General features: G+C 35.8%; 1 pseudogene; it reads right to left on the reverse strand.

Moving 5' to 3' along the window:
- LOC128237787 (uncharacterized) overlaps positions 1 to 8,884 on the reverse strand; it is a 30,959-nt pseudogene extending 22,075 nt beyond the window's left edge.
- Positions 8,885 to 9,134: the final 250 nt, after the last annotated feature.

Raw genomic sequence — 9,134 nt, forward strand, 5'->3', positions numbered from 1 at the left:
TTTTGTTGCCATGGCAACCAAACTTCTGCATGGAATTCATTTCTTTGACCAATTTTAAAAAGGAACCTTCCAAGGCACATCCCAGCAAAGTTTCAGCTAAATTGGCAAGGTGGTTTAAGAGGAGATGTCATTTGATGCAAATGTTGCCGGACGCCGGACAGACAAAGGACAGATGCAGGACAGGGGGAAAAGTTCACCCTGAGCACTACATGTTCCAGAGAGCTTAGAAGGTAAAGACAAAATCTTACCAAATGCCAATATATATAAATATTTAGAAAATACAGAAAGTATATCTTGTCTTATATTATTGATGTTTCTCTTCCAAGTAAAAGGCTTGGAATGAATACTTTTCAATCTTACTTGTGCTTGAGCATTGTATAAGCCTCCCTCGATTTTCCGGCATCTCCAAGCAAGGCATACAGCAGACTCTGGTAATAGTAAAGGTAGGGGCACGATTTGAGGCTAGCCGCCATCTTTTCTATGCCATCCCTCCAGCCCTCGCAACCTGCCAATATTTACAATGATATAAAGGGTACAGCCGACCCTGGTAGTAGTAGAGGTAGGGGCACGATTTGTGGCTAGCTGCCATCTTTTCTATGCCATCCCTCCAGCCCTCCCAACCTGCCAATATTTACATGATATAAAGGGTACAGCAGACTCTGGTAGTAGTAAAGGCCCCATTTGAGGCTAGCTGCCGTTTTTTCTATGCTGTCCCTCCAGCCCTCGCAACCTGCCAATATTTACATGATATAAAGGGTACAGTAGACTCTGGTAGTAGTAAAGGTAGGGGCACGATTTGAAGCTAACTGCCATCTTTTCTATGCCGTCCCTCCAGCCCTCGCAACCTGCAAATATAAACACCATATATGACAAACTATGGTGTCCTGACAGAGGACCTGACTTCTTGTGTCCCTCCATGAATTTGGTGTCCTTTGGAGTGTTTAACGCTGCAAAATTGGAATTGACTCAGTCATGCTAATAAACAGAATACCGGACATGTTACATAGAGCACTGATTAGATGGATAGCTAGCAATGATTTACCTTCATACTGCCCAGCATACAGTGATATGAAGACATCCATGCTGGCTAGCACAGTGGACATGTCTGGATTTGGAAGATTCCTAGCCCCGCCCCAATAACTGCTGGACTGTTGACACTTCTCCTTGTCCAGGACCCTGTAAACAAACACTTCTATCATAATAAATTGCGTACCCTATTCACATTTTAGAACTGGACAATGAGGACCATAGATTATCATTTTGCAGACAAATTAAGGTAAATTTAAGGAATAATTTTAATTGTTTAAGCAAACAATCATTGATATACAATTAGATATGATAAAAAAATATGATTGTTACACTAAAACTGCAATGGTCATGATTGTTAATACCCGGTAGCAACCTGTAGAGGATGAAAAACACAATAAGATTCTGACCATGACTTCCCTAATTTCGATTTTTGTCCCTCAGCACCCTGTCCCTTTTCTGCAGCACCCAGTCCTCTCTAAAACTCCTAAATTAACAAACAAACAGAAACCCCCCAAAATATGTTTTGTGGCTTACCCTCGGTCACAGGCATTTCCAATAAGTATCTGTGTCTGTTCTGTGACCTCCACGGACAGTTTCTCCTTTTTGCCCGTTGGAAGAGAGAGAACAGTTTCTCCAGCCAGTCGGTAGAACTGAATGGCGGTCTTACACTCACCAAACTGGGCATGCATTCTTGCTATTTCACTCAGGTACATAGCTTTTTGAATCACTAGTCAAGAAAACAAAAGAATACAATTATAAGCAAAACCAAGAGGCCCTGTTAGGTCTTTAAAGTTAATATTTGGACACACTGTAAAATGCCAAATACTGGTACACAGCATGTCATAAAACTTGACCCTTGGATTGTAGAGGAAGTATTTATAAAGCTTCTTAACAAAATTGGTTAACTTTGTGAATATTTTCTTATATAGAACAAATATTTTGAATACCCTCAATATTTCAATCAAATTTATTCATATGCATTTATTATTTTGACCTTTTTCTTCCTAGTTTGTTTCCATAATTTTTTTTTCAAAATTAAAATCTCAAAAAAAATGAAAGCAATATATCCCCCCGGTAGTATTATTACTATGCTTATTTCTGTATTCCACTATCCATATTACTGAAAAATACGATAACTTTGACTTTAAAATAACCAAACTCTTACCATCAGTTTCTTTGTCCAATTGATGTTTAAACAGATCTGTTGCTATGGTAACATGGCCTCGAGCCCACATCGCATAGGGAAGAGCTAGATGAAACAACTTCTCTAATGCACGTTTGAAGCTGAAACAGAAACAGTTCTAGTTTAGTTTTATACAAAATAAAATGCTTGATTGAGGAGAAATGTATTTGAGTGATAAGATTCACTTTTGACTATGTTTCTTAGGTAGAAATTAATATAGATGCCTATATAATATTAAGTGAACATTCGGTTAAAGGACCATAACTCTTGAATAAACTGCAACTGACACAAAATTTCTCTTTACTTGTGTACTTTATGGTTATTATGGGATATTACTTGATTAAATGAGAAGGTTGGGTGGTTGAGTACCACTGTATAAAGTCTCAATGCATTACCTCAAGTAGTTGCCGAGATATTAACCGATGTGTGCTTACATACAAAATCTTAACCAAAATTTTTGCATCATATTCAAAAAAGTGTTATCTAACTTCATTAATTTAGTAGGTTAGATAGTTGGGAATACATATCTAAAGTTTCAATGCAATACATGATGTATTTACTGAGATAATGACTTAAAGGTGTTTACATGCAAAACCTTAACCAAGGTGTGACGCCGACGCCGACGCCAGGGTGAGTAGTATAGCTCTCCTTATTCTTTGAATAGTCGAGCTAAAAACAAAAAATAAACCGACACATGAAAATGAGAATCCAAAAACTTTTTTTTCTATTCTGCTTTATCACAATTACCATAATCTGCTTTATCACAATTACCGTAATCTGCTTTATCACAATTACCGTAATTGTAAGGCTGATTTCAGGCGATCCACAACAAATTTCCATCTGCTATCAGTTTTCCATTCCGCTTCTGGATGGTTGAGAAGCTGTGTTGGCAGCATTAGGTCTATAGTAGTTGCCAAGGCTGAAAATAAAACAAAAGCATACAGTGTTATGCCTTATGGGCCTTGCTATACATGTGTGTATTATCTTTGGCAACATGTAAAAATTAATCATTCTGGTTAGGGTTACCTGAAACTACCTTTAAATTGGGCACCACCTTTCATAGTCAGACGGTTAACAAAATAAATATTGTGTCTATGTGTCACAAAAATGTTTTTATAAAGCTTTATTCTGAAGATGTCTTTTATGATGATGTCATAAATGTTTGCTTAACAAGCAAATAATCCTACATGCCCTGTGACCTTTCTGGACCAGAAGTCACCCTAAACACACAATATCTTTTTGGCCTTGTGTAAGTTTTTTTTGCAGAAACAAGGTTTACCAAGTTACCAAAGAACACCCTGGGCTAGTAGGGTTGGGATGAACCTACATGTATCTTACACCATGGTGGATGCTTTTTCTCCAACATCAATTAAACAAAATATAGAAAAAATGTATTTAGTCACTGAAACTATTTTTGAAGAGTGAAAAAACTTGTTTTGTTCAAGTTTTTTTATCATTGCCCATGGACAAGATAAGGATTATAATATTTGTATATATTCTTATTTAGGATGGGACAAATACTGTTCTATTGCCTGCACATTAACTAAGCAGAATGTCCTCATCTATCAGTTAAACAAAGCATGATTTTGTACCGAAGAGTCAATTTATACCGCATCAATGGCAGTTTTTTGGCAGTCAGTTTCAACTCTTTAAATCAATTAGTTTATCATGCTTGTGAGCATTCTATAAAACTACAAATTAATTGACTGGTTGAAGTGAAAGCAACAAAAGTTGTCAGTCGAACAAATGGCATAATTAAACAATTATTAGATCACGAGTTATAGGCCGAGTTATTGGCCTTGCTATAAGTGTGTATATTGTGTTAACCAACATGTCATATGTACCAAGTTTCATTTGTTTATCTTGAATGGATTTGATTTATGGCTAAGGGTAAAGATGCACTCTTACTCCCACATAAGATTTACCACAACTAAAACTATTGTTTAAATATTCCAAAAAGGATGAATAATGTCGAAAAAAGGATTCTAATGAAGGATACCTATTTTATTTTGTAAGAAATGTGCATAAAACACGGTATTTCTACCATATGAGACTATAGTAAATCACAGTAAATTCACCAATCATTTAATATTTTGGCGCTTTCAGCTATTAAATACATGGTTGCAATCTAGTTATCAGTAATTAATATTTTCCACAAATGCATTATTTAGTAAGTAGTTAGAGGTCTATCAGTCAAAATTTATGTTTGCTATACTGCTTGTGTAGGTACTGATTTTGAATAAGAGTGTCACTTTAAAGTTATGCACAATGATATCAACAACACCAAGGCTATGACAATCACAGGGGTTTCTCACAATTTCGTTTACCCTATATTAATACCTTATGGGGTTTTTTTTAATTTCTCACTAATTGCTTCATGAAAAAGCCACTTACCAGATAGCATTGCAGTGAATGCTGGTGAGTTGTGTAGGTAACTTCGAGAGCAGTAACACAATGATTTATCCTTGCACAGCACTGGTGCATACAAATACGCTGTAGCCTGTTCTTGGGGGATTTGGCTGTCGATGTAATTACAAGTACATTCCTTACAAAGGTAAGGAAGCGCTTTCCACACAGCCCTTTTCAATATGCAAAATTCATTTTTTTCCGAGTCTTCGAAGTAAAACATATTATTGAGCTTTTGTTCACAATTTGGTTGTAAACCTAGGGGAATAATTCTATTAAGAATGTATGACAAAAGTTTCTGCTGTTCTTTCATTCCTTTCCCGTAGCTTGACAGCTGATATTTAATCAAATACGGAATGTCTCCGCGGTTCTGTTGAACGACTGAACTCTTCCCTTTTTCCGAGTTAGTCCTAAGCTTTCTGGTAGATGCTGCAAGGCAGAGCTCTACCAAAGATGGAACATTTCTCTCAATTTCAGAGCCCATGATTCCTTCATCCGGCAAACTCGTAAACACATTTTCTATATCTTCGCTGGGATCGCAGAGGTTACCAAGATTATACAGCTCGTCTAAATACATGGTTTTGAAATGAGTTTTCCTTTTCCGCTTCTGTTTTTTAGATAATCGTCTTTTTCGACCATTTTGAGAATTGTTTAACTGAACACCAGAGGCTGACGGCATCCCTTCAACATCATATGATGTATCTGCATCACCTTGTTCACTGATTTGGCCATCAACTCCATCAGAATTCCCTGAAAGTTTTTCTAGAATGTTCTCTTCTTCATCATCCTCTTCCTGCGCTGTTTCATATTCACTGCTGTCTGATAGAGAATATTCTTCATCATCATCTTGCTCTTCTACCTCATCAGGAGTTTGGTCTTTATTGCCTGAATTCTAAATTTAAACATAGACTAAAGTATGTAAATAATACAGTTCTTCGATACAGAAAGGGAAAAGTTTAAGGAATTCGACACACTAATAAGCTCCCCAATAGTTCAATTAACCAGGGCTGTCCCTCGGGTCAAGGGGAATGGGGCTGGGGCCCTTTAAAAGGGAAATTATGCCGGAAAAGCGGAATTTGGCATAAATACTTAGGGCTATTCCAGTAAAACAAATAACCCACAGGGGGGAGGAAATTACTTAATAAATAGTATATAGGTGGGTGTCTTTTTTGGCTCATTTGGAACCCACAAGGGTAAATTTGCTTCTGTAGGGGGGTGGCATAATTTAAAAGTGCCTTTCCCCCGGAGGTTATATGCTTAAATGGAATAGCCCTAATACTTTTTTGGTCTTGAATAAAATTAATTGTAACTGAAATGATGCATCATATAGACAATAACATTCACATTACATGTAGCAGGTGAAAAAATAAATGTATCTTTGCTATTTTGGGTTTCATTTTTTTTCATAAACAGGGCAACATTATTTTGACAAAAAAATGGGGAAAAATATTTAGTTTTTAAGATGGGGAAATGGTTCGGCCCCTAAACCACTAGAAAGACAGCCATATTAATTGTTAAGTTCAGTTCTAATGTCCAGAGGAACATGCAATTTTGGTTTCGTTTGAAAGGGTATTTCATGCTAATTACCAGGTAATATGTAAAATTAATGACCAAAACTACACTAGACATAAATAAAGTAAATGAATTTTATCTTGGATCTTGGAATTTCAGCTGCACAAAGAATTTACAATGTAGCACTGTCTGAAAAGCAATATATAGTGCTGATATTTACATAATAAACACATACATTCTTAATGATAACTAACTAAGTGATACAGTTTTGATAATCACACCTGTTTTCGCCTGGTTTTGGTACGCCTTGCTGGCTGTTGATCGGCAGCGTGTCCCAACTCCCACGATATCATGCGTGAGAACGACGGTCGCTGTTGTCGCTGCTCCACCAACTTCCGCAAATCCCGGCTACACTCCACTGAATTTATGTCTTCACTCATACCTGTAAAAGCTTTAAGCTTTTTGATTTTAATAAATGGTACAAGGGAATGCAAACAATTAGCATAATGCTCCGAAACACAATATTATAAGAACCATATTACTGTAGACATCCGCAAAGGATTTTGGGTATAAAAAACAGGGGATTTTTGGTGAATCTAAAAAAAATCCTCAGTATCCCATAGATGCCTTTTTTGGAAGGCTTCCAAAAGGAGTTTGCTCATTTTGCTCTCAACTAGTGCGATTTCGATATATTGTCAATAATTGCTCTGTATCACACATTTTTATTTTGTGTTCTATTTTTAAAGAATTTAATTAAACTTACATTTCTTCTTAACCGAAGAGCACCATGTTGAGTAAATATAATGTAAGAAAATGTATTGTGCATAGCAATTAAGTCTACATTTGTCCCCATCACACACACACAGAGGCTTTCTAGGAGCTTCTGCCAATATATTAGAGCTAATTTTAGGGCTATTCTGAACTTATTTTAGGGCTAAACTTAAGATAGGATTGATAATTAGGGACTACTTTCTCAAGTAATAGGGCATTTCTAGAAACCTATCACCTCTCAAGGGTCAATTGCAACTTTTGATATGTACATAAGTGAACCATTGACATGTCAAGGTATTTTATAAGTTTGTGTCAAGAATGGGGTATTTTGAAATTACTTTAATGAAAGAACCATTTTTAAACATTTTGAATGCCTTCATTCTTTGTAATCATGATAAACTGTAACCTGTAAAGCATAATATGTTTACTTAATATGTCCAGTGCCAAAACTCCAATGGGCTTATGTGTTTGTGTATATATGTTAGCCACATATATAAACCCAGATGCAAAACTTCCCATGCTGGTTAACATTATCTTCTCTAATTTCATGTCTTTGGCTCAAATGAAGTAGGTAAAGTAAGGCAGGGTGACACAACAGTGTTTTTTTAAACCATGTATAATAGGGGCTGTTAAATGGCACTTACCCTAGGAAAATAAGCTTAGTTTGTCCCTTCCCCCTGGTTTTTTTTTACAAATCCTGATCAATGATGATTTACATGTAGACGTTTAGGGATTAGCAGAATTCCATTTGAACAACTATTACTGTACCAGTCTAGTAGATATGCCATACTTTCACAGAATCATTTTCTTTTCAGAAATTGCTATTCTGCAATCTGTGAGACCCTAAAGGACTAAAAACACATGCCAATACATGCCATATCCCCCAGTAGGGGGAAAAATCCCCTGGAATTCCGATCCATCCCCTAGTCCCAAGCAGGGGGATCCATACCCCCTGGAATTTATAAACTAGTTCAAGGTTGACAGTGGAAAGCATCTATAATATTATGAGTTTGAAATTCCATGAAGGATCCTGATGACTATGTCTAAAATTATTGTAATAGTGTGTTTCTGTATTTATTCTTCTATCAGCAATGTAGATATTAGTGTTGGGAATCGGTTGCAATTTTACTATCGATGATCGGTTCCACTCAAGTAACCGATTATCGATAGTACAATCGGTTTTTAAAATACTAGATAGTACCTGAGTTGTAGTTTTATTCAGGTACAGTATTAAACTCTTAATCATTATATGCATATATACCTTATGTCTATGATTGAAGTTATTAAGTGTTGTTGTATAAAAAAAAGTTAATTTCCTTGCGCATTGTGGCTTTCATCAGCCATATTGTTAAAGATAACATCTGAACACAATATTTTTTTTTTTTTCGATAATCGATTATAACTAAATACTATCGATTGTCGCCGATTTCAGGCCTAACCAATCGATTTTCGATTATAATCGAATATCGGAACATCACTAGTAGATATTGCGCTAAATTTTGCTGCATAAAAATCCCCTAGTGTAATATCAAAATCCCCTGGAATTCAGACCAAAATCCCCTTGGAAGCCTTTCAGAAATATGCCTTTTATATGGCATGTACGCATGCCATGCCCACCAGAGCATGATCAATACTGTGTACTAATCATAACCATAAGTTGTCAATCACTAACAAAATAGTATAAACAAAGTATATACACATACCTAAGCAATGAATATTTTTTATTTTAAATTATTTTCTTTTTAGTAGAAAAATTCAAAATTGACAAATATGAAATAACTGTCTGATCTTTGAAATTGAACTCAACAGCTCAATGTCAGCTGAGAAAATTACAGTGACAGCCGAAATGCAGTTTTTCCTTGCATACCAACCTTTTTTTTGAAAGTGTTTGAATTCTTCAAAACAGGTTGCTTTTCCGCTATATAATAGAATAAACTGATTGAATTTGCATTTCTTGAAAACAAATTGCACAACCAAGGTAAATAATGCGATTTTCACGAGTGAATTTATTTTTTAGGTCAAACATGACTATTATTATATTAATTTATAGCAAATGTCCTGCGCAGTGAACTCCCCTAACGAGATACTCGAACATTAATTAAATAATATCATTGGTGTATGTGTTCAAATAAAGAGTCTGTAGGTTTGTTATACTCGAACTCGACTAAGGCCCATTCTGCGAGTGTTTCGATAAGATTGATAGTCATATTAGGTTTTTGGAGCATAGTGCGCA

Source organism: Mya arenaria, chromosome 6, assembly GCF_026914265.1.
Source record: "Mya arenaria isolate MELC-2E11 chromosome 6, ASM2691426v1".
Taxonomy (NCBI): Eukaryota; Metazoa; Mollusca; class Bivalvia; order Myida; family Myidae; genus Mya; species Mya arenaria.